Here is a 25,809-nt window from a genome sequence, read left to right as displayed (position 1 = left end):
ATATTCTTGTACATAGGAGCAGTATTATAGTAGTTATATTCTTGTACATAGGGGGTAGTATTATAGTAGTTATATTCTTGTACATAGGAGCAGTATTATAGTAGTTATATTCTTGTACATAGGAGCAGTATTATAGTAGTTATATTCTTGTACATAGGGGCAGTATTATAGTAGTTATATTCCTGTATACAGGAGCAGTATTATAGTAGTTATATTCTTGTACATAGGGGCAGTATTATAGTAGTTATATTCTTGTACATAGGGGGCAGTATTATAGTAGTTATATTCTTGTACATAGGGGCAGTATTATAGTAGTTATATTCTTGTACATAGGGGGCAGTATTATAGCAGTTATATTCTTGTACATAGGGGCAGTATTATAGTAGTTATATTCTTGTACATAGGGGGCAGTATTATAGTAGTTATATTCTTGTACATAGAGGGCAGTATTATAGTAGTTATATTCTTGTACATAGGAGCAGTATTATAGTAGTTATATTCTTGTATATAGGAGCAGTATTATAGTAGCTATATTCTTGTACATAGAGGCAGTATTATAGTAGTTATATTCTTGTACATAGGGGGCAATATTATAGTAGTTATATTCTTGTACATAGGAGCAGTATTATAGTAGTTATATTCTTGTACATAGGGGGCAGTATTATAGTAGTTATATTCTTGTTCATAGGGGCAGTATTATAGTAGTTATATTCTTGTACATAGGGGGCAGTATTATAGTAGTTATATTCTTGTACATAGGGGGCAGTATTATAGTAGTTATATTCTTGTACATAGGGGGCAGTATTATAGTAGTTATATTCTTGTACATAGGGGGCAGTATTATAGTAGTTATATTCTTGTACATAGGGGCAGTATTATAGTAGTTATATTCTTGTACATAGGGGGCAGTATTATAGTAGTTATATTCTTGTACATAGGGGGCAGTATTATAGTAGTTATATTCTTGTACATAGGGGCAGTATTATAGTAGTTATATTCTTGTACATAGGGGGCAGTATTATAGTAGTTATATTCTTGTACATAGGGGGCAGTATTATAGTAGTTATATTCTTGTACATAGGGGCAGTATTATAGTAGTTATATTCTTGTACATAGGAGCAGTATTATAGTAGTTATATTCTTATACATAGGAGCAGTATTATAGTAGTTATATTCTTGTACATAGGGGGCAGTATTATAGTAGTTATATTCTTGTACATAGGGGCAGTATTATAGTAGTTATATTCTTGTACATAGGGGGCAGTATTATAGTAGTTATATTCTTGTACATAGGGGGCAGTATTATAGTAGTTATATTCTTGTACATAGGGGCAGTATTATAGTAGTTATATTCTTGTACATAGGGGCAGTACTATAGTAGATATATTCTTGTACATAGGAGCAGTATTATAGTAGTTATATTCTTGTACATAGGAGCAGTATTATAGTAGTTATATTCTTGTACATAGGAGCAGTATTATAGTAGTTATATTCTTGTACATAGGGGGCTGTATTATAGTAGTTATATTCTTGTACATAGCGGCAGTATTATAGTTGTTATATTCTTGTACATTGGGGGCAGTATTATAGTAGTTATATTCTTGTACATAGGAGCAGTATTATAGTAGTTATATTCTTGTACATGGGAGCAGTATTATAGTAGTTATATTCTTGTACATAGGGGCAGTATTATAGTAGTTATATTCTTGTACATAGGGGCAGTATTATAGTAGTTATATTCTTGTACATAGGAGGCAGTATTATAGTAGTTATATTCTTGTACATAGGGGGCAGTATTATAGTAGTTATATTCTTGTACATAGAGGCAGTATTATAGTAGTTATATTCTTGTACATAGGAGGCAGTATTATAGTAGTTATATTCTTGTACATAGGGGGCAGTATTATAGTAGTTATATTCTTGTACATAGGGGGCTGTATTATAGTAGTTATATTCTTGTACATAGGGGCAGTATTATAGTAGTTATATTCTTGTACATAGGGGCAGTATTATAGTAGTTATATTCTTGTACATAGGAGGCAGTATTATAGTAGTTATATTCTTGTACATAGGGGGCAGTATTATAGTAGTTATATTCTTGTACATAGGGGGCTCTGCGGTTTGTAGAGGGGATTGCTGTGCGTTGTCATGTCCCGGCAGATACTGGTGGTGTCTATATTTCTGCTCATGATTGAGGATTGTAGGTCTCTTTCTGGAGATGAGCTCAGCAGGACCCTCGTCGTTTTCACGCTGTGTATAAGAAATGTCATGCCATATGTTTCAATCCCACCCAGAAGTCCTTGCTATAAATAAGACCCAATTGCGGAGGTCCCATAAGTGCACTTAGCGTCTTGTCTCTCGGGCCAGATGATATAATGAGCCTGGTTCATGTGGGTTTTGTTAGAGGTGTGAAATCAGGATGCCAGTAATGTTATACCGTCCCATCCATCAGCAGGTTAATGAGCTGGGGTTATTCAGATCATCAGAGACTGTGAAACGTGTGCGCGGTGGAGCGGACTCCTTCAGTTCTGCCCGCAGTATTTATTAGAAGTTTAATGGGACCCCTGAAGATAGAGGAGCTGCATGGTTGTGGTGTTACGGAACCTTTCCTTGTTACTTTGTATCTTCTTTCTTACACTTTGTTTAATCTGCAGTGAGTTGTTCCCAGGTTTGATGGCGGACAATGCCTATGTCATTGTATATATTTATCAGAAGTCTTCTTCTTCAAAATCATTAGGACCCTCATAAACCTCCCTCATGCCCCCCGAGGCAGATAGCCTCACAGTAGTCTGAGATCTATGGCTTCCTTTCACTCCAGGTTATCTAGACCTGTATTGCTCCCCTTGTCCCTTGACTTCTACCCCAGCATCCAGCAGGAGCCATCAGTCAAAGTTTTATCTTCTCCAGAAAGGGGGATCTTGGGTTGTAGAATGGAGGTGGAAGGCTAAAATACTACCCTCCAGGACGGGCATCGGAATAAGCCATTGTTGTGTGTGCAAATATGGCGCCAATCGATAAAATGCCACCTCTGAAAGTCACCCCAAAGTTCTGCACTTGGGGTTTTTAAACTATTGTCCTTCTTCTCTTGATCGAGTGACCACCGGTCCCCTATGGGGGTGATTTTAAGGACCTGATATACAAAGAGCGCTTTTCACGTACCGCCATGTGTTGATCCATTCTGCACAATGGTATCTCTACCGCCATGTGTAGATCCATTCTGCACAATGGTATCTCTACCGCCATGTGTAGATCCATTCTGCACAATGGTATCTCTACCGCCATGTGTAGATCCATTCTGCACAATGGTATCTCGACCTCCAATAAGAACAGACCTAAGCCACCATCAGAGCTTAGACCAATGTCAATGGTGGTCTGTCCTGTGCCCACAGGGTCAAATGCAGAAGTTGTAATGAAGCCGCCCATGTCCACGATTAGGAAACCCCAAAGAAATGGAGTAATGCTAAAGCCACCAAAGGATAAAGCATAAAAAAATATGTATTGAAAATACATTAAAAACCAACATGTATGTACACATGCCACGTCTAGTATCAAGGTTATATAGAGGGAGGAAATATACAGGGAGTGGCACAGTCTAATGTAGGGTAAGGAATACCACCATATGGTCAAGAGTAGAGGTATCAATAAGAAGTCATCAATAGTAACCACATAATGCGAATAAAGACCCCCATCAAATGCCATGAGATAAAGAGTAGAATTCAGGTCAAAGCCTGCTAATGCTCACCCATGTTAGACCCAGACCGTGATTGCCCTCCTTGCGGCCCCCTGACGCGCGTTTCACGTTTGTTGCTTCCTCAAAGGGGTGTGAACTTAGATCTATATGATTGGTGGTCTGTACTGTGCAGGGGTCAAATGCAGAAGTTGTAATGAAGCCGTCCATGTCCACTATTGTATATTGCTCGACTAGCCATTCCCCACGCTACAGATTGGAAGTGTAATGTTCCTGAATGCAGCATGTAAATGATCCATAGAGCCGAGAAACCAGAACAGACGAGGATAATGCGACTGTAGAGGGGAAGTTTACATATGAAATCATAGTGGTAAATGCTATTTGTTCAGCCATGTTAATAAATCCCACACTGGGCGCAGGACGGACGGGCGGACTATTACAGATTAATGATCATGCATGTTATGGGGATATGTAGATGGTGAAGGAGCGAAGTCTGCATCATAGAAATGTAAAACCGCAGTCAACCATCTCCTAAATATAGCCGTAGACGAAGGCATGAAATGCCGACCACATAGCGGACCGCTCCGCCGCCATGACCTTGGCCAGATCCGGAGCCGCTCTGTTGCACCCAGTTAGGGCCAGCTGAAATTAAAAGATGGTGATTGTACTTTTGTCTTTGGACATGACCACAAGGGAAGGCTTTTACTTTTCTCACTCGCTCAGAAGTTTAATTAGCGTGCCGCCCATGAAACAGATCCTTATTGTTCCTGGCCACGCACGGAGCTTGAGTGGCAGCGAGCTTAACACGTGAAGCCTGCGGACTCTTACAGCCATCTCCGAGCTGGAAGGAAGAAGAGCATCAATCCTGGACAATGAGCCGCTTTCTGCAAGGCTGTCCCTTCCAGCCATGGAAACACACCGCGTTTCAGGGTCGTTTATTGCGCTGAGTGTAAAACAAAGAGGACGGCGTCCATTGTCCTGCTCGCTGATATTCTCTAATCTGTCTTGTTAAATTCATCGCATCTGCTTATTAAATACGTAGACGAAAGAGGGAAAGCGGCCGCTCCACCGCACTAATCACAGCGCAATAAAAGGCGCTGGAGGGCGTCCTGGCCGCACACCAATAAAAGGCGCTGGAGGGCGTCCTGGCCACACACCAATAACAGGCGCTGGAGGGCGTCCTGGCCGCACACCAATAAAAGGCGCTGGAGGGCGTCCTGGCCGCACACCAATAAAAGGCGCTGGAGGGCGTCCTGGCCGCACACCAATAAAAGGCGCTGGAGGGCGTCCTGGCCGCACACCAATAAAAGGCGCTGGAGGGCGCCCTGGCCGCACACCAATAAAAGGCGCTGGAGGGCGTCCTGGCCGCACACCAATAAAAGGCGCTGGAGGGCGTCCTGGCCACACACCAATAAAAGGCGCTGGAGGGCGTCCTGACCGCACACCAATAAAAGGCGCTGGAGGGGGTCCTGGCCGCACACCAATAAAAGGCGCTGGAGGGCGTCCTGGCCATACACCAATAAAAGGCGCTGGAGGGCGTCCTGGCCATACACCAATAATAGGCGCTGGAGGGCGTCCTGGCCGCACACCAATAAAAGGCGCTGGAGGGCGTCCTGGCCGCACACCAATGAAAGGCGCTGGAGGGGGTCCTGGCCGCACACCAATGAAAGGCGCTGGAGGGCGTCCTGGCCGCACACCAATGAAAGGCGCTGGAGGGCATCCTGGCCACACACCAATAAAAGGCGCTGGAGGGGGTCCTCGCCGCACACCAATAAAAGGCGCTGGAGGGGGTCCTGGCCGCACACCAATAAAAGGCGCTGGAGGGCGTCCTGGCCACACACCAATAAAAGGCGCTGGAGGGGGTCCTGGCCGCACACCAATAAAAGGCGCTGGAGGGCGTCCTGGCCATACACCAATAAAAGGCGCTGGAGGGCGTCCTGGCCGCACACCAATGAAAGGCGCTGGAGGGCGTCCTGGCCGCACACCAATAAAAGGCGCTGGAGGGCGTCCTGGCCGCACACCAATGAAAGGCGCTGGAGGGGGTCCTGGCCGTACACCAATAAAAGACGCTGGAGGGGGTCCTGGCCGCACACCAATAAAAGGCGCTGGAGGGCGTCCTGGCCGCACACCAATGAAAGGCGCTGGAGGGGGTCCTGGCCGCACACCAATGAAAGGCGCTGGAGGGCGTCCTGGCCGCACACCAATGAAAGGCGCTGGAGGGCATCCTGGCCACACACCAATAAAAGGCGCTGGAGGGGGTCCTGGCCGCACACCAATAAAAGGCGCTGGAGGGGGTCCTGGCCGCACACCAATAAAAGGCGCTGGAGGGCGTCCTGGCCACACACCAATAAAAGGCGCTGGAGGGGGTCCTGGCCGCACACCAATAAAAGGCGCTGGAGGGCGTCCTGGCCATACACCAATAAAAGGCGCTGGAGGGCGTCCTGGCCGCACACCAATAAAAGGCGCTGGAGGGCGTCCTGGCCGCACACCAATGAAAGGCGCTGAAGGGGGTCCTGGCCGCACACCAATGAAAGGCGCTGGAGGGGGTCCTGACCGCACACCAATAAAAGGCGCTGGAGGGGATCCTGGCCGCACACCAATAAAAGGCGCTGGAGGGCGTCCTGGCCATACACCAATAAAAGGCGCTGGAGGGCGTCCTGGCCATACACCAATAAAAGGCGCTGGAGGGCGTCCTGGCCGCACACCAATAAAAGGCGCTGGAGGGCGTCCTGGCCGCACACCAATGAAAGGCGCTGGAGGGCGTCCTGGCCGCACACCAATGAAAGGCGCTGGAGGGCATCCTGGCCACACACCAATAAAAGGCGCTGGCGGGCGTCTTGGCCGCACACCAATAAAAGGCGCTAGAGGGCGTCCTGGCCGCACGCCAATAAAAGGCGCTGGAGAGCGTCTTGGCCGCACACCAATAAAAGGCGCTGGAGGGCGTCCTGGCCGCACACCAATAAAAGGCGCTGGAGGGCGCCCTGGCCGCACACCAATAAAAGGCGCTGGAGGGCGTCCTGGCCGCACACCAATGAAAGGCGCTGGAGGGGGTCCTGGCCGCACACCAATGAAAGGCGCTGGAGGGCGTCCTGGCCGCACACCAATGAAAGGCGCTGGAGGGCATCCTGGCCACACACCAATAAAAGGCGCTGGCGGGCGTCTTGGCCGCACACCAATAAAAGGCGCTAGAGGGCGTCCTGGCCGCACGCCAATAAAAGGCGCTGGAGAGCGTCTTGGCCGCACACCAATAAAAGGCGCTGGAGGGCGTCCTGGCCGCACACCAATAAAAGGCGCTGGAGGGCGCCCTGGCCGCACACCAATAAAAGGCGCTGGAGGGCGTCCTGGCCGCACACCAATGAAAGGCGCTGGAGGGGGTCCTGGCCGCACACCAATGAAAGGCGCTGGAGGGCGTCCTGGCCGCACACCAATGAAAGGCGCTGGAGGGCATCCTGGTCACACACCAATAAAAGGCGCTGGAGGGCGTCTTGGCCGCACACCAATAAAAGGCGCTAGAGGGCGTCTTGGCCGCACACCAATAAAAGGCGCTGGAGGGCATCCTGGCCACACACCAATAAAAGGCGCTGGAGGGCGTCTTGGCCGCACACCAATAAAAGGCGCTGGAGGGCGTCCTGGCCACACACATCAATAAAAGGCGCTGGAGGGCGTCCTGGCCGCACACCAATAAAAGGCGCTGGAGGGCGTCCTGGCCACACACACCAATAAAAGGTGCTGGAGGGCGTCCTTGCCGCACACCAATAAAAGGCGCTGGAGGGCATCCTGGCCACACACACCAATAAAAGGCGCTGGAGGGCGTCCTGGCCACACACACCAATAAAAGGCGCTGGAGGGCGTCCTGGCCGCACACCAATAAAAGGCGCTGGAGGGCGTCCTGGCCACACACACCAATAAAAGGTGCTGGAGGGCGTCCTTGCCGCACACCAATAAAAGGCGCTGGAGGGCGTCCTGGCCGCACACCAATAAAAGGCGCTGGAGGGCGTCCTGGCCATACACTTTATTTTGCTTGTAATCCACTTTTTTTCTGTTTGTTGTCATTTACGATGCGGCTCCGCTCGTCATAAATGTCTTCAGTCGTCTACATTCTGCTGTAATTGGGGGAGAAACACGGACATGGCGCATTAATGTTTAGGATGTAATTCCAGATATGGTGAAGGGTTATGGAGCTCGTGCTACGAAGACTAAAGAGAGAGTGATTCCGCTCGAATATTAGTGGCTATAATACCCCTGTACCATGGCCGATACCAGGATCCCAGCAGTATTTATAAATAAGTGCGAAACCTAGAACACATTTTAGAAACTTTGTTTCCGTTCACTGACCGCAAAAGAGATGCTAAATACAATAAGGACAGACAAAACAAAAAGTTCTACGAAGTTGTAGAAGTTTTCATAAGTGACTGAAGTCTTAATTAACCGCCCGCGCCTTTCACCGTTGTGACTAACGAAGGCGGGATCCAGCGCCAGTCGCGTCAGATGATCCTCGTACTATTCAGCAATGAATATCTGGTCCCGGAGCCGCTGATTATTAATCGATTCTGTTCAGTTTCTCGTTACCTAGATGTATATTAATGTTTTTTATTCTATCGGGGGGGGGGGGGGGAGATTTTATAACCCTCCCGCTTCTACATGACATTTCAGAGCAATAGCTTTTATAAATGAATATTCTACGCTTCGTTACGGAAAACGAGACATTTCCTTTAAACAGAACGTCTTTCTTCTGGTGGCTCCAGGCGTCGCAGGTTCTTCTTAGATATTAATCGTTCTCCTTGGTGCGCTCTGATTTTCCTTCAAGGGGTCATAAATCTTCTCCCTGTTCCCCCAAAACATTGGGAAGCCAAGGGATGTTGATGTGTTGGAGAAGAGCCTCCTCTCCATGTGACCGAGCCCTTGGATGCTTCATAAGCTGCTGATTCTCCTGACCCGGTCACAGCTTAATTTCTCCTATTTACGAGACACATGATAAAAAAAATGTCAGAAATCGGCATCAAAGCCTCGGACTTAAAGGGTCCCAGTGTGTGCAGGACTTTGCGGTGCACAGCGTTAAATTAGGTTTTTTTTTCGGGCCAATGCAATGAAAGTGCTAAAAAAGAAAAGCAACAAACATGGAAAACGGGTCATTCTACTGATTACCATGGTACGATATGAGCGCTTAGCCTGCGGAGAGGAATAAGGGGGCGATTTATCTGTTCCTTTATAGCCCCAGGCTGAAGCCATAGACTAATAGGAGACGTAATAAGGACTCATTGTTCTTCTAGTGGAACCAAAATCATTTTTGTACTGAAGTAAAACATTGATCCAGGATCCTCGAGTCCCAGAAAACATAAAGTCATGGAGGTCACTTTGTACGATTATATAAAGGGTGTCGCCCCGTCCCCATTTCTGTCTGGTGACATTTTGGGGATTTTATAAGTTTCTTCAAGTTATTCACCCCTTATGAATTTTTTTTTTTGTGGTGGGGGGGTCTAAATCCATGTGACTGGTACCTCCTAATACATGGTGCAGTTGTGCCATCATCATTATATACCATGTCGCCGTTATGCTACATTCTAACACTTCTGATTGGCCATAGAGTCCACAATAAGTATTTGATCCACTGCTGATTTTGCAAGTTTTCCCACCTACAGAGAATGGAGCGGTCTGTAGTTTTTATCGTAAAGACAGAATCATAAAAATATCAAAATATAAATCTAGAAAATCACATTATTTTACATAATTAATTTGCATGAAATAAGTATTTGATACAATAGAAGAACAGAACTTTATATTTGGTGTAGAAACCTTTTGTTGCAGAGGTCAGACGTTTCCTTTCGTTCTTGACCAGGGTCATCGTCATACTGGAAGCCCCAGCCATGACCCATCTTCAATGCTCTTACTAAGGGAAGGAGGTTGTTGGCCAAAATATTGCCCAATTAGCGGGGTCGGTCATCATGCTTTATCCTCCAGTATCCAGGTTGCAGAGATATGTAGATCTCTTACAGAATGAGAAATGTGATTTTACTAGAGAACTAACTTCTATTTTTCAGGAAATAATTTGATAAGTCGTCTTTTTTTTCTTTTTGTCCTTCTGTAATTGGCGTCTGTAGCGCCGGCGTCCCTGCCCTCTGCTAGGCAGGGACGCTGTTCCCCTCACCGCTCTGCTCCGTGCCCGGCGTCCTCCTCCCGCTCTGCTGGCAGCGCGCGCTCCTTCCCGGCCACTGTGCTTAGGGCGCGCGTGCGCGCTCTCCCTCCCTCTTAAAGGGGCCGCGCGCGGCGTCCTAAGGAGTCCCCGGCCAATGGCCGGAGGACTTCACCATATATAAGGCACCTCCTCCAAAATGGAGGTGCCCGAGCAATGTTGTTGCACTGTTCACTACTCTGCTTCAGCCCTCAGGTCCCGTTGCCAGTTACCTGCCAGATACCTGCCAGATTCCTGCCAGCTTGCTGTCTTATTCCTGCCTGATATTCTGCTACCTGCCTGCTAGCCTTAGGTCCGACGGTCTGCCTTACTACTCCTGTCAGTCTGTCTATGGACCAGCTTGCCCGCTCACCTGGGAGCGCACTCCTGCTACCTGCCTGCTAGTCTACCTGGAGGCTCCGCCGTCACGTGCTGTGACCACCTGCCTGTCCAGTGACTCCTGCCCGCTCACCTGGGAGCGCTCATCTGCTGCCTGTCTGCTAGCCTACCTGGAGGCTCTGCTGTCACGTGCTGTGACCACCCGCCTGTCCAGAGACTTCTGCCCGCTCACCTGGGAGCGCTCATCTGCCGCCTGTCTGTTGGTCTTCCTGGAGGCTCCGCCGTCACATGCTGTGACCACCCGCCTGTCCAGTGACTCTTGCCTGCTCACCTGGAGCTCACGTCTATCATCAGCCGCCACAGGTCGTACCAACCCTTTACCTAGAGACTGCCCCGGTCACCTGCTGTGACTGCCTGCCTGGTCGCCACCCGCTCCCTTACAAGGACCGCCCCCTTGTATAGTAGCTCAGAGGTTCCGCCTCCCAGACCCGTTACAGTTTGCTCGGGCCATGGAACCCGGTGGCACCCAAGCTCCCTCACTCTCGGACCTGTGTCATGAACTGTCCCGTCAGAGGTCCCAACAGGAGTCCATCCTGGGTCACCTGCGGAATGTCAATTCTCGCCTGGACACTCTGACTGCTCCGCCAGCAACCTCCGCCAGAGCCATGACTCGCAATCCGGCAGCTCCACTGCCCACTAATACCATGGTATCCTACCCCGGACCCCGGCTTTCTGCACCTCCTCGCTTCGGAGGCGACTCCGCCCAGGCTCGGGGCTTCATAAATCAGTGCACCCTGCACTTTGAACTGTTGTCCCACCAGTTTAACTCCGACCGGGCCAAAATTGCCTTCATCATGTCCCATCTCACCGGGGAGGCCCTGGCCTGGCTAAATCCTCTATGGGAGAGAGGAGACCCCCTGGTGTCCGACTTGCCTGCCTTTCTCACGGCTTTCCGGAAAGTCTTCGACGAACCCGGACGGAAGACCTCATCCGCATCATCTCTGCTACGCCTCCGTCAGGGAAGTCTCACCGTGGGCCAATATGCCATACGGTTCCGTACCCTTGCCTCGGAGCTGGCCTGGGATAACGACGCTCTGGTATCCGTCTTCTGGGAGGGTCTGTCCGGCCGTATTAAAGATGAACTTGCCGGTCGGGACATTCCTACCACTCTCGATGCCACCCGGATTGACCTACGGTTCCAGGAGCGTGCCAAAGAGGTCACCCGTGAGAGGAGGTTACCACGTCTAGCTCCTACTTTTCAGAAACCCGTCACTCCCTCCGTCTCTCCCCAGGTACACTCTCCTGTGCCTATGCAGGTCGACCAGACCAAGATGGTCAAAACCCGTCAGGACTTACGCCGTGCCGAGGGGAGCTGCTTCTACTGTGGCAGTAAGGAGCACCGGATCCGTGCCTGCCCGGAGAGGTCGGGAAACGCCTGTGTCTAGGTTCGCTCAGAGAGGTCGACCTAGACAAGAATAAATCCTCTCCATCTCTGCTGCTGTCAGTCTCAATCGTCTGCGGGGAGAACCGTTATTTCGAACTAGCCCAACTTGACTCTGGAGCAGCCGGAAATCTTATTTCACAGTCCCTGGTAGAGAAATACCGCATCCCCACCAAACCTCTGGCTGTACCCTTGTCTGTTGCTGCCGTGGATGGGGGTCTCTTACCACGCCCCATCCAACTCATCACCGAATCCATTACTCTGCAGGTGGGAATGCTGCATTCTGAGAGTATCTCCTTTCATGTTCTGCCTGGACTCTCTCACGCCCTCTTGCTAGGTCTACCTTGGCTCCAGAGACATGCACCCGTGCTTGACTGGCAGACCGGAGAGGTCCTTCGCTGGGGACAGGACTGCCATAAGACCTGTCTGGTTCCCGTCCATCCCGTCCGTCCTTCTCCTACCCCAGCTAATCTACCTGGACTTCCGATTCCTTATTGGTCTTATGCTGATGTCTTTAATAAAAAGGAGGCAGAGACACTACCCCCTCATAGACCATACGACTGCCCTATCGACCTGTTACCCGGTACTACTCCTCCCCGTGGGCGTATTTATCCATTATCCGCTGCTGAGACCCGGTCGATGTCCGAATATATTGAGGAGAATCTGGCCAGGGGATTCATCCGGAAATCTACCTCCCCGGCGGGAGCAGGCTTCTTTTTCGTCAAAAAGAAGGACGGCTCTCTCCGTCCCTGTATAGACTATAGAGGCCTTAACCAGATCACGGTGAAGAATAAGTACCCCCTTCCGCTCATTCCGGAGTTATTTGATCGTCTGAGGGGGGCTAGAATCTTCACCAAACTGGACCTCCGTGGGGCGTACAACCTGGTTCGTATCCGTCAGGGGGATGAATGGAAGACGGCATTCAACACCCGGGACGGCCACTATGAATATCTGGTAATGCCCTTTGGTCTCTGTAACGCTCCTGCCGTCTTTCAAGAGTTGGTCAATGACATCTTCCGGGACCTTCTCTACTCCTGCGTAGTGGTGTACCTGGACGACATCTTGGTCTTCTCTCCGGATCTCCAGACTCACCGGAGGGACGTTCGTCAGGTCCTGCTCAGGCTCAGGCAGAATCACCTCTTCGCTAAATACGAGAAGTGCCTCTTTGAGCAGACCTCGCTTCCGTTTTTGGGCTACATTATTTCTCAGACCGGCCTACGAATGGATCCAGAGAAACTGTCTGCCATCGAGAAATGGCCTCGACCGGAGGGGTTGAAGGCCATTCAGCGGTTCCTGGGCTTCGCCAACTACTACCACCTCTTCATACCACACTTCTCTTCCCGGACTGCCCCAATTTCCGCGCTCACCCGTAAGGGTACTAATCCCAAAGAGTGGCCGCCCGAAGCAGAGGGGGCCTTTCTTTCCTTAAAACAGGCCTTCTCTTCCGCCCCGGTGCTGCATCGCCCGGACGGCAACAAGCAGTTCTTCCTGGAGGTTGACGCCTCCTCCTCTGGAGCCGGAGCGGTACTTACTCAAAAATCATCTTCCGGGAGGATGGTAACTTGCAGCTTCTTCTCTAAACTCTTCTCCTCCTCAGAGCGCAATTATTCCATAGGAGACCGAGAGTTATTGGCCATCAAACTGGCATTGGAGGAGTGGCGTTACCTGCTCGAGGGGGCTCTTCACCCGATAATAATTTACACTGACCACAAGAACTTGGCTTACCTCCAGCATGCCCAGAGACTTAACCCGCGCCAAGCCCGGTGGTCCTTGTATTTTGCTCGCTTTGATTTTGTTCTTCATTTTCGCCCGGCTGACAAAAACGTCAAGGCGGACGCCTTGTCTCGATCCTTTCTGGTGTCTGATCTCGAGGAAGATCTGAAACACATCATCGATCCCGCCAGAGTAATGCAGGTGGCTCCCGTGAGTCTAAATCGTCTCCCTCCCGGAAAGACGTTCGTATCAGTACCTGATCGGGAGAAGATCCTACACTGGGGTCACTCGTCTAAACTAGCTGGCCACGCCGGTCAGAAAAAGACCCTCCAGCTTATTACCCGGCACTACTGGTGGCCTACCCTGCACAAGGACGTAATAGACTTTGTTTCTGCCTGTATGTGCTGCGCCCGCAACAAGGTTCCGAGACATCTGCCAGCCGGTCGCCTCCTTCCGCTTTCTGTACCTGCTGCCCCCTGGCAGCATATAGCAATGGACTTTATAACTGACCTCCCAGTCTCTGCCGGTTGTACGGTCATTTGGGTGGTCGCTGACCGCTTCTCCAAGATGGCTCATTTCGTTCCCCTGCCAGGCCTCCCGTCTGCACCCGAGCTAGCTAAAGACTTTATTCGTCACATCTTTCGTCTTCATGGCCTGCCCCTCCACATCGTGTCGGATCGTGGGGTACAGTTCACCTCACGCTTCTGGAGAGCCACTTGTAAACTGCTAGACGTCACCCTGGACTTCTCTTCCGCTTACCACCCACAGTCCAATGGTCAAGTGGAGCGGATCAATCAGAACCTGACCAGTTACCTCCGGCACTTCGTTAATGCCCATCATTCTGACTGGGTGGATCTCCTGCCATGGGCCGAGTTCTCTTATAACAATCACGAGAGCGAATCCTCCTCCAAATCCCCGTTTTTTGTAGTCTTCGGTCAGCATCCTCGGATTCCTTTTCCTGTCTCCACCTCTGTGGACAACCCGGCTGCGGAATCTCTCGTTAGCAAATTTTCCTCCATTTGGGAGAGTACCCGATCCGCACTCCTTCAGTCGTCCGAACGGATGAAAAGACACGCTGACAAAAAACGCCTGGATCCTCCACAATTTCGTCCTGGAGATAAAGTCTGGCTCTCATCTAAATATGTCCGACTCAAGATACCTTCTTACAAGTTAGGGCCTCGGTTCATCGGTCCTCTGGAGGTCACCAGTCAGATCAACCCGGTGGCCTATAAATTGAAACTCCCGGCCAACTTGCGGATCCCTAACTCCTTCCATGTATCTCTCCTCAAACCTGTGGTACTTAACTCTTTTTCCAAGTCTACAGGTACGCCTCCTGCTCCGGTTTCTGCTGAGGACGAGTTTGAGGTAGAGAACATTCTTGCCACCAAAAGGGTAAGAGGAAAGACCTTTTTTCTAGTAGATTGGAAGGGGTTTGGTCCTGAGGAGAGAACGTGGGAGCCCCGGGAGAACATCCATGCCCCTCTCATCCTTGCTAAATTTCTGTCTGGCCTAAAAAAGGGGGGGCCTAAAGGGGGGGGTACTGTAGCGCCGGCGTCCCTGCCCTCTGCTAGGCAGGGACGCTGTTCCCCTCACCGCTCTGCTCCGTGCCCGGCGTCCTCCTCCCGCTCTGCTGGCAGCGCGCGCTCCTTCCCGGCCACTGTGCTTAGGGCGTGCGTGCGCGCTCTCCCTCCATCTTAAAGGGGCCGCGCGCGCCGTCCTAAGGAGTCCCCGGCCAATGGCCGGAGGACTTCACCATATATAAGGCACCTCCTCCAAAATGGAGGTGCCCGAGCAATGTTGTTGCACTGTTCACTACTCTGCTTCAGCCCTCAGGTCCCGTTGCCAGTTACCTGCCAGATACCTGCCAGATTCCTGCCAGCTTGCTGTCTTATTCCTGCCTGATATTCTGCTACCTGCCTGCTAGCCTGAGGTCCGACGGTCTGCCTTACTACTCCTGTCAGTCTGTCTAAGGACCAGCCTGCCCGCTCACCTGGGAGCGCACATCAACTACCTGCCTGCTTGCCTGAGGTCCGACGGTCTGCCTTCCAACTCTTGTCAGTCTGTCTATGGACCAGCTTGCCCGCTCACCTGGGAGCGCACTCCTGCTACCTGCCTGCTAGCCTACCTGGAGGCTCCGCCGTCACGTGCAGTGACCACCTGCCTGTCCAGTGACTCCTGCCCGCTCACCTGGGAGCGCTCATCTGCTGCCTGTCTGCTAGCCTACCTGGAGGCTCTGCCGTCACGTGCTGTGACCACCCGCCTGTCCAGAGACTCCTGCCCGCTCACCTGGGAGCGCACTCCTGCTACCTGCCTGCTAGCCTACCTGGAGGCTCCGCCGTCACGTGCTGTGACCACCCGCCTGTCCAGAGACTTCTGCCCGCTCACCTGGGAGCGCTCATCTGCCGCCTGTCTGTTGGTCTTCCTGGAGGCTCCGCCGTCACATGCTGTGACCACCCGTTTATCCAGAGACTCTCGCCTGCTCACCTGGGAGCTCACGTCTACCATCAGCCGCCACAGGTCGTACCAACCCTTTACCCAGAGACTGTCCCGGTCACCTGCTGTGACTGCCTGCCTGGTCGCCACCCGCTCCCTTACAAGGACCGCCCCCTTGTATAGTAGCTCAGAGGTTCCGCCTCCCAGACCCGTTACAGCGTCTAACTGAACTAGATTTGCTCACATTTATTTTAGTTGTATGGTGATGACTCTACGGGTAGAGACCTGACACAATCGTGAGATGCACTGTCTGATCTCAGCCGTATACAACTCGAAAATACAGTAACACGTTTTCCACTAGCTCCTCCCCTCTTCATAGAATGTCTGTGTGTTCCAATAGCTCCTCCCCTCTTCATAGAATGTCTGTGTTCCAATAGCTCCTCCCCTCTCCATACTATGTCTGTGTGTTCCACTAGCTCCTCCCCGCTCCATAGAATGTCTGTGTGTTCCACTAGCTCCCCCCCTCTCCATACAATGTCTGTGTGTTCCAATAGCTCCTCCCCTCTCCATAATATGTCTGTGTGTTCCAATAGCTCCTCCCCTCTCCATAGAATGTCTGTGTGTTCCAATAGATCCTCCCCTCTTCATAGAATGTCTGTGTGTTCCACTAGCTCCCCCCCTCTCCATACAATGTCTGTGTGTTCCAATAGCTCCTCCCCTCTCCATACTATGTCTGTGTGTTCCAATAGCTCCTCCCCTCTCCATACAATGTCTGTGTGTTCCAATAGCTCCTCCCCTCTCCATACTATGTCTGTGTAAGTTGGGGGCTACTGGCTCCAAAACTTTCTCCAGGAAACCACCACACTTACCTGATCAGGGCTGTATTATAATTCAGTGATCTCTGTATATACAGTTATATAGTAAAGGCTGTCAATCAATCACTGATGGGACCGCCCACTGGACTCCGGAGCCCAGAAAAAGCAGAGATTGAAATCAGTAAATACAAGTTTTACTGAAACTTCTCCTAATAACCTATACAGTGGGGGAAAAAAAAGTATTTAGTCCGCCCCCAATTGTGCAAGTTCTCCCACTTAAAAAGATGAGGTCAGCTTGTAATTGACATCATAGGTCGACCTCGACCATGAGAGACAAAATGAGAAAACAAATCCTGAAAATCACATTGTCTGATTTGGAAAGAATTTTTTTTTTCAAATTTTGGTGGAAAATAAGTATTTGGTCAATTACAAACAAGCAAGATTTCTGTCTCTCACAGACCTGTAACTTCTTCTTTAAGAGGCTCCTCTGTCCTCCACTCATTACCTGTAGTACTGGCTCCTCTGTCCTCCACTCATTACCTGTAGTGCTGGCTCCTCTGTCCTCCACTCATTACCTGTAGTACTGGCTCCTCTGTCCTCCACTCATTACCTGTAGTACTGGCTCCTCTGTCCTCCACTCATTACCTGTAGTACTGGCTCCTCTGTCCTCCACTCATTACCTGTAGTACTGGCTCCTCTGTCCTCCACTCATTACCTGTAGTACTGGCTCCTCTGTCCTCCACTCATTACCTGTAGTACTGGCTCCTGTTTAAACTTGTTATCAGTATAAAAGACACCTGTCCGCAACCTCAAACAGTCACACTCCAAACTCCACTATGGTGAAGACCAAAGAGCTGTCGAAGGACACCAGAAACACAATTGTAGCCCTGCACCAGGCTGGGAAGACTGAATCTGCAATAGGCAAGCAGCTTGGTGTGAAGAAATCAACTGTGGGAGCAATAATTAGAAAATGGAAGATATACAAGACCACTGATAATCTCCCTCGATCTGGGGCTCCACGCAAGATCTCACCCCGTGGGGTCAAAATTATCTCAAGAATGGTGAGCAAAAATCCCAGAACCACACGGGGGGACCTAGTGAATGACCTGCAGAGAGCTGAGACCAACGTTACACAGGCTACCATCAGTAATACACTACGCCGCCAGGGACTCAGATCCTGCAGTACCAGACGTGTCCCCCTGCTTAAGCCATTACATGTCCGGGCCCGTCTGAAGAGAGCATTTGGATGATCCAGAAGAGTAATGGGAGAATGTCATATGGTCAGATGAAACCAAAGTAGAACTGTTTGGTAGAAACACAACTCGTTGTGTTTGGAGGAGAAAGAATGCTGAGTTGCATACAAAGAACACCATACCTACTGTGAAGCATGGGGGTGGCAACATCATGCTTTGGGGTTGTTTCTCTGCCAAGGGACCAGGACGACTGATCCGTGTACATGAAAGAATGAATGGGGCCATGTATCGTGAGATTTTGAGGGCAAACCTCCTTCCATCAGCAAGGGCATTGAAGATGAAACGTGGCTGGGTCTTTTAGCATGACAATGATCCCAAGCACACCGCCAGGGCAACGAAGGAGTGGCTTCGTAAGAAGCATTTCCAAGGTCCTGGAGTGGCCTAGCCAGTCTCCAGATCTAAACCCTATAGAAAATTCTGCTATCGTTTTTAGGGATTTGTTTTTGCTGTGTTCATTGGGCGGTAAAACTGAGCAAGGAAAAATAACATTCTCCTGGTCAGTAATATCACAACAACACCAAAATTGCATAGGATTATTTAAAGAATAAAAAAAAAAAATTCAGAAGTTTGTGAAAAAAAAAAAAGTTTTGCTTCTGTCGCCTTTTTCTGAGACCAGTAACAATGCGTTTTTATTTTTCCGTTGCTGGAGCTGTGCTAAGGCTTAATTTTTGCGTGGGGAAACCATGGTTTCATTGACACTATTTTAGGGTACATGCAACATTTTGATTGCTTCTTATTGTATTTTTTAGGGAAGTGTAGTGCCTAAAAAAAAAAACACAATTCTGACTTTTTCATTTTTTTTCTCTTTATAGTTTTTACTATGTAGGTTTTTTTTTTTTAAAAAAAAAAATCTCTTTATTTTTATTGGGGAAAAGAGAAATGATTCAAATTTTTACATTTAACATTTTTTTTTTTTTACTCTTATTTTTCAGTCCCTTCTCACAACTTGAGTCTTCGATCATCTGATTGCTTACAGTGGCATTTAAAAGTTTGGGCGCCCCTGGTCATATTACTGTTATTGTGAAGAGCTAAGCAAGTTGAAAATGAAATGATCTGCAACACAACCCCAAAGCATGATTGATCTTCCCCCATGCTTAATGGTTAGCGAGATGTTCTTTTCCTGAAATTCTGTGCCCTTTTTTTTTCCACACATACCTCTGATCATTCTGGCTGTAGAGTTCCGTTTTACCCTCATTGGTCCACAGGACTTGTTTCCACAATGCATCAGGCTTGTTTACATGTTCTTCTGAAGCAGAATTTTATGGTGAGGATGCAGGAGAGGTTTTCTTCTGATGACTCTTCTCTTCAATGAAGGCCATATTTGTGCAGGTGTCTCTGAACAGTAGAACAATGTACCACAACTCCAGAGTCTGCTAAATCTTTCTGAAGGTCTTTTGCAGTCAAGCGGGGGGGTTCTGATTTGCCTCTCTAGCAATCCTATGAGCAGCTCTCACTAAAATTTTGCTTGGTCTTGCAGACCTTATCTTGACCTCCACTGTTCCTGGTAACTGCCATTTAAAAATCGCATTTTGATCTGAGGAAAGGGCAACTTGAAAACTCTTTGCTATCTTCTTATAGCTTCTCCTGCTTTGTGGCCTCCATCATTGTCAGAGTTCGGCAGCTGCTTAGAAGAACCCATGGCTGCAGTTATTGGCACAAGGTTAGAGGAGGTTTTTATAAAGCTGGAGATTTGCATCACCGGCCTTTCCTAACAATGATAGTGAACAAGCCATAACCCTAACAGGCTAATTAAGGTCTGAAACCTTGGTCAAAGTTATCTGAGCACAAATCTCCAAGGGTGCCCAGACTTTTGTGATGCGCCCCCTGGGCCGTGGGGTACTCGGTGGCTGGGCCGGTCTATGCTGGGGAATGTCACGGTGGCAACCGGACCCCTGGGGTACCACATTTGCATCGGCCCATTTTCTTTTTGTAATTTTTAAAATGTTAAAGATGAAAATAAATTATCTATATATATAATCGTCTTATCCCGTCTGTCTGTCTGTCTGTCTGTGTGTCTGTGTGTCTGTCTGTCCAGGAAATCCCGCGTCGCTCATTGGTCCGGCAGCGGCCAATCAGCGCCGGGGGATTTCTAAAAAAAGATGGCGGCCGTTAGCGGCTCATCTGCGGGACGGAGCTCAGCGGCGATGCAGCCGGGAGATGACCGGCGCGAGGCGCTCATCTCCCGGCCGGCAACAGCAGAAGTAACCCGACCGCCGGACCCATCTGCGGGACGGAGATGCAGCCGGGAGATGAGCGGCGCGAGGCGCTCATCTCCCGGCCGGTAGCAGCGGAAGGACCGCCGGCGTCGCTGACCTCCATGCGGAAGGGAGGACCGGGGAGCGGCGCTGCGGGTCGGGATACTTCTGCTGCGAGCGCCCGCTCATGTCCCGGGTTCTCGCAGCGGAAGTATCCGCACAGGCAGCGGCGCTCCCCGGTCCTCACCAAGACGATTCGATGATTGGTCGCGGTCTTCGGACCCGACCAATCACTGATCTTAGCGCAAAACTTAAACACTATTGTGCTGATTGGTCGCCGACGCTGCCCGCGACCAATCACCGATTTGGGCGCCAAATTTAAATATCGGCCGCGACCAATCACCACAGCGGTGTTTAAATGTGGAGCCAAGATCGGTGATTGGTTACGGCCGATATTTAAATTTGGCGCCCAAATCGGTGATTGGTCGCGGCCGATATTTAAATTTGGCGCCCAAATCGGTGATTGGTCGCGGTCAGCGTCCGCGACCAATCAGCACAATAGTGTTTAACTTTGGCGCCAAGATCAGTCATTGGTCGCGGGCCAAGACAGCGACCAATCACCGATTTGTGCGGCAATTTTAAATAGCGTGTGCGACCAATTGGATGTCAGCGCCGCTGCCTGTCCGGATACTTCCGCTGCAAGAACCAGGGACATGAGCGGGCGCTCGCAGCAGAAGTATCCCGACCCGCAGCGCCGCTCCCCGGTCCTCCCTTCACACCCTAGCCGCTGATGTCCCCACAGTATCTGCATGGTGTTACAAAGGTCCGGAAATTTGTGTTAAAAATCGCTGATTGGTCGCTGGCGCTGCCCGCGACCAATCACCGATTTGGGCGCCACATTTAAATAGCGGCCGCGACCAATCACCGATCTTGCCGCGACATTTAAACACTGCTGTGCTAATTGGTCGCGGACGCCAGCCGCGACCAATCAGCGAGCTTGGCGCCAAATTTAAACCCCACTCTGCTCATTGGTCGCGGACGCCAGACGCGTCCAATCAGCGAGATTGGCGCCAAATTTAAACAATGCTCTGCTGATTGATCGCGGTTGCTGGCCGAGATCAATCAGCAGTATTGGCGCAAAATTTAAACCCCACTCTGCTGATTGGTCGCGGTTGCCAGCCACGACCAATCAGCAGTATTGGCGCCAAATTTAAACCTCACTGTGCTGATTGGTCGCGGCCGTCAGCCGCGAACAATCAGCGAGATTGGCGCCAAATTTAAACAACGCTCTGCTGATTGGTCGCCGGCCGCGACTAATCAGCGATTTTGGTGCCAAATTTAAACACGCTCTCCATTCCTCACTAACACGGTTCGCTGATTGGTCGCGGCCGCCGCCCGTGACCAATCAGCGATTTTGGCGCAGGGTTTAAATTTGGCCCCAAAGTCGCTGATTAGTCGCGGCTGACGGCCGCGACCAATCAGCAGAGCTTTGTTTAAATTTTGCGCCAAAATCGCTGATTGGTCGCGGCCGGCGGCCTCGACCAATCAGCAGTATTGGCGCCAAATTTAAACACCGCTCTGCTGATTGGTCGTGACTAATCAGTGATTTTGGTGCCAAATTTAAACACGCTCTCCAGTCCTCACTAACACGGCTCGCTGATTGGTCGCGGCCGCCGCCCGCGACCAATCACCAATATTGCCGCCAAATTTAAACACCGCTTTGCTGATTGGTCGCGGTTGCCGAACGTGACCAATCAGCGATTTTGGCGCAAAATTTAAACACCGCTCTGCTAATTGCGCCCCGTCGGCCGCATACCTATTCTAGAATACCCGATGCGTTAGAATCCGGCCACCATCTAGTATATATATATTTGCCTAAAATTCAAAGGAAATGCGTCATCTGTGACTTTAGGCCTTTTAGATCATTTTATCTTCACCTTGCATAACTGTTCACAATAACAGGAATTTTCACCAGGGGTGCCCAAACTTCTATATGTCGCTGTATACTATATACTGCATACCATGGCAGTGACGCCTGCCTTCAGTAAACTCCAGCAGCCATAGTAACACATTGGTTCCCCGCGATCACAGCCGAATAGTCTAAAGACAGAGATAAAAATGTCAACTTAAAGCACAAAAAAGTGACCTACAAACTGCAGCTGGTGATCCAGGCAAAAGTGTATTAGAAAGTTGCAAAAGTTTTTAGAAGTATTTTATAAGTAGACCAGAACCAGAATTATTGCAGCAGTCGGGCTCTAGTTACATCATTGCTTCAGGTTGTGGCCCCGTGCTTGATCCAGCCGGGGCCCCTAAGTGTACACAGCTCCTAGCTTGCAGGTATAGGACTTGCAGCTTCATCCCTCGCTCCTGCGCAGGGCCATTACTGAGTCCTGATCATGAGCCGCCCTGACTTCCGGTCCAGGTCCAGGTGAACGGGGCGGATTGTTGTTTGTGAGAACAGAACTGAATGTCGCTGTCGTCAGATCCTCGAATCTTTGGTGAATCGCATCTTTATCTTTTGCAGATGAATGATTTTAATGGCTCTTTCATCTGCTGCACAAAGTGTCTTTGAGGCTTCGCTTGCTGAAGGCATCCTGCGTGTCATCAATTCTGTAAGCCATATTTCCTTCAGAAACTTTCCATTCATACGGCAGGAGCAGGAAAGAAAAAGGCCGCTATAGATAACGGGTTATGTGCCCGGCGTATAATACTCTGCACTGCACCAAGGGGTGAAGGCGATTACCTCTCTAAGGCCACGTTCACACCTTCAGAATTCGGTCAGTATTTCGCATCCGTATTTGTAGCCAAAATCAGGAGTGGAACAATCAGAGGAAAAGTATAATAGTAACAAGTCACCACTTCTGTATTTATCACCCACTCCTGGTTTTGGCTTACAAATACTGATGTAAAATACTGACCGAATACTGAACGTGGCCTGATTCTGAGTATCTGTCAATTACCCTGTATATATAATATATACACTGCACAGTACCACTGATACCACAGTACACAAGAAGTGGTACCGTGCAGTGCGTATGTATGTATGCCTATATATTCTATTACTCTAGTATTCATACCCCTTAAACTCTTCCACATTTTTTCACGCTACACCCACAAACTTAAAGAGGATGTCCACTACTTTAACACTGATGACCTATCTTTGTCTGATCGGTGGGGTGTGACACATTGCACCCCACCGACCAGCTGTCCTCGGTGCCAGGAGTGCTCAGTGACAGAGCTGCTCCGTCCTAAACATAGTTCATCAGTGTGTGATTACTCGGTTACGGGCTTCGATTCAGTGACCTATTGATGCCTGGTCTGTTTCCCTCTCTGCTGAGCTACAGTCTTTTGCCTCTCTGTCCAAATGCTGATGGTTTCTTTTCTTGGTTAGCTTCTCTCCAGGTGTTTTCAATTTTCCCTTTTGGCTCTGTCCTATTACATTTTGAGATGGACTTGATATGTTTATCATTCACTTGCCTCACTTGCTGGCTATACTTCCATATAGATTGGTGTTTAGAGTTCCTTGTCCGGTAAACCCCATTTATTTTTCCTGGTGTGAATCTGAGAGTTTTCCTCCACAGCACCTTTCCTTTCTTATCCATGTTTGGGGCTCTGGGAGGTTTCACTTATTCAGTTTTTTTGTTTCTCCTTATTTATCCCTGTCTATCCTTTGTGAACATGTTTTAGTTTCACACCCTAGGTCCTCATATCTTCCTGCACTCCATCCTCTACCTTTGTTGGATTGTGGTGCGGCGTCCCCTCTGGTTCCTCAGGAGGTACGAGAAACTCCTCGACAGCCTTATAGTGAGCCTGGTCCGACGAGGTGTATTTAGTTGTGCGGTTAGGGCCCTTTCTAGTCTGTACAGGGACCAGTTGGGTAAAGGTGCAGCTTCTTTCTTGGAAGTTCTGTCCCCTCTACTGTTACCCGTGTGAGTGTTTAAGCACCATCATAGCATTGTTAGCTGGCGTTGTCCTCTAAGGCATTTTTTTCATCTCTTGGCCTCATTTATGACGACCCTGACGCAGTCACTGTGGCTGAAACCAAGATCCGTCCATTGGTTCAAGGAGGTCATAGAGCTTAGGACTACTGCTCACAGTTTAGACGTTGGGCAGTGGAGACCTCCTGGAACGATAGTTGTGTCAGGGACTTTCGGAACAAATGATGACTTACAATTCCTGTCCGCAGTCTTTGGAGGAAGTTATGATTCTCGTTGTTTGTTTTAGACAGACGTCTGAGAGATAGAGACACACGTTAAGGTGTTTCAGTGGCATCTTCCCCGTTAGTTGAAACTGGTAAACCTATTCAAATTGGTGCTTGCAGAGACCCCAGAGTGGTTACAGAAAAGAGCATTAGCTCGTTTTTGTTTATATTGTGGTTGTTTTGGACATGTCAGGGCATGTTCACACATTGGCGTTTTTTCATTTTTTTTTTTCTGTAGCAAAACTTGATCTCTTGGCAGGACAGAAGCAGAATCAAAACCGCAGGTTTTGGTGCATTTTTTGCTGCGTTTATGGTGCATTTTTCAGGATCCCAAAGTTCAGCTTTGCATCTACCACAGAAGCATGAACACAGGTCACCAATGCAAGACATATGTTCATGAAAAAATACACATTACAAATGTAAGCGGGAGTGGGAGAATTGTTCAGGAATAGCTTACCTAAGACATTAGCAGTGCATTAAGTTTGTAGGACACTATTTACTTTCACACTTTCGTTAATCATTGCTCAGGTATTGTTCAATTTCACACCTTGGTCTGCCAATGTTTACTTTTTACGCATCACTAATTTAATTAAACTGTACTAATCCAAACTGCCATCTCAGGTGACCAAGGCAAGATGGTAAACTTGGGAAAATCACAAAATAAATTTGACTTGAAAGGAGCTTTGCACAACTAGAGGCTGAAATTTTTGCCTATTCATCTTTGCACACTCACTCTAGCTCAGTGAGATTTGATGGAGAGCATACACCTTCCAGCACGGTCATTGTCCTGCTGGAAGGAGAACCTATGCCCCAGTCTTGAGTCCTTTTGTAGCCTCTGACAGGTTTTCCTCCTGGATTGCCCTGTATTTAGCTCCATCCATCTTATCAATAACACTGACCAGTTTCCCTGCCCCTGCTGAAGAAAAGCCTCCCACAGCATGATGCTGACTCCACCATGTGTGACGGCGGGGATGGTGTTTTCAGGGTGATGTGCAGTGTTATTTTTCTGCCATACATAGCATTTTGCATTAAGCCCAAAATGTTTTCCTTTCCAATAGTTGTCCTGTGCACAGATTCTCCCCCTGAGCTGTGGCTCTCTGAAGCTCCTCCAGTGACCACGGGCCTCTCTGTTGCTTCTTTAATTAGTGCTGTCTGTGCTTGGGATGTAAGGTTAGGTGGACGGCCATGTCTTGGTAGGTTTGCAGTTATGCCATACTCCTTCCATTTTTGGATGATGGATTGATGTTCCATGAAATGTTCAGAGCTCAGGCTATTTAGTATAACCTAACCCTGCTTTACTCTTCACAACTTTATCCCTGGCCTGTCTGGTGGGCTCCTTAGTTTTCAGCTTTATCCCTGACCTGTCTGGTGGGATCCTTAGTTTTCATCTCTATCCCTGACCTGTCTGGTGGGCTCCTTGGTTTTCAGCTTTATCCCTGACCTGTCTGGTGGGCCCCTTGGTTTTCATGATGCTGTTTGATCCCTAATGTTCTCACACAAACCTCTGAAGCCTTCACAGAACAGCTGTAGTTATACTGAGAAGAAATTACACCCAGGTGGAC

Source organism: Phyllobates terribilis, unplaced genomic scaffold (assembly GCF_046119375.1).
Source record: "Phyllobates terribilis strain yellow unplaced genomic scaffold, ASM4611937v1 Scaffold_12__6_contigs__length_324123572, whole genome shotgun sequence".
NCBI classification, from domain to species: domain Eukaryota; kingdom Metazoa; phylum Chordata; class Amphibia; order Anura; family Dendrobatidae; genus Phyllobates; species Phyllobates terribilis.
Note: the sequence above shows the minus strand (reverse complement) of the source record.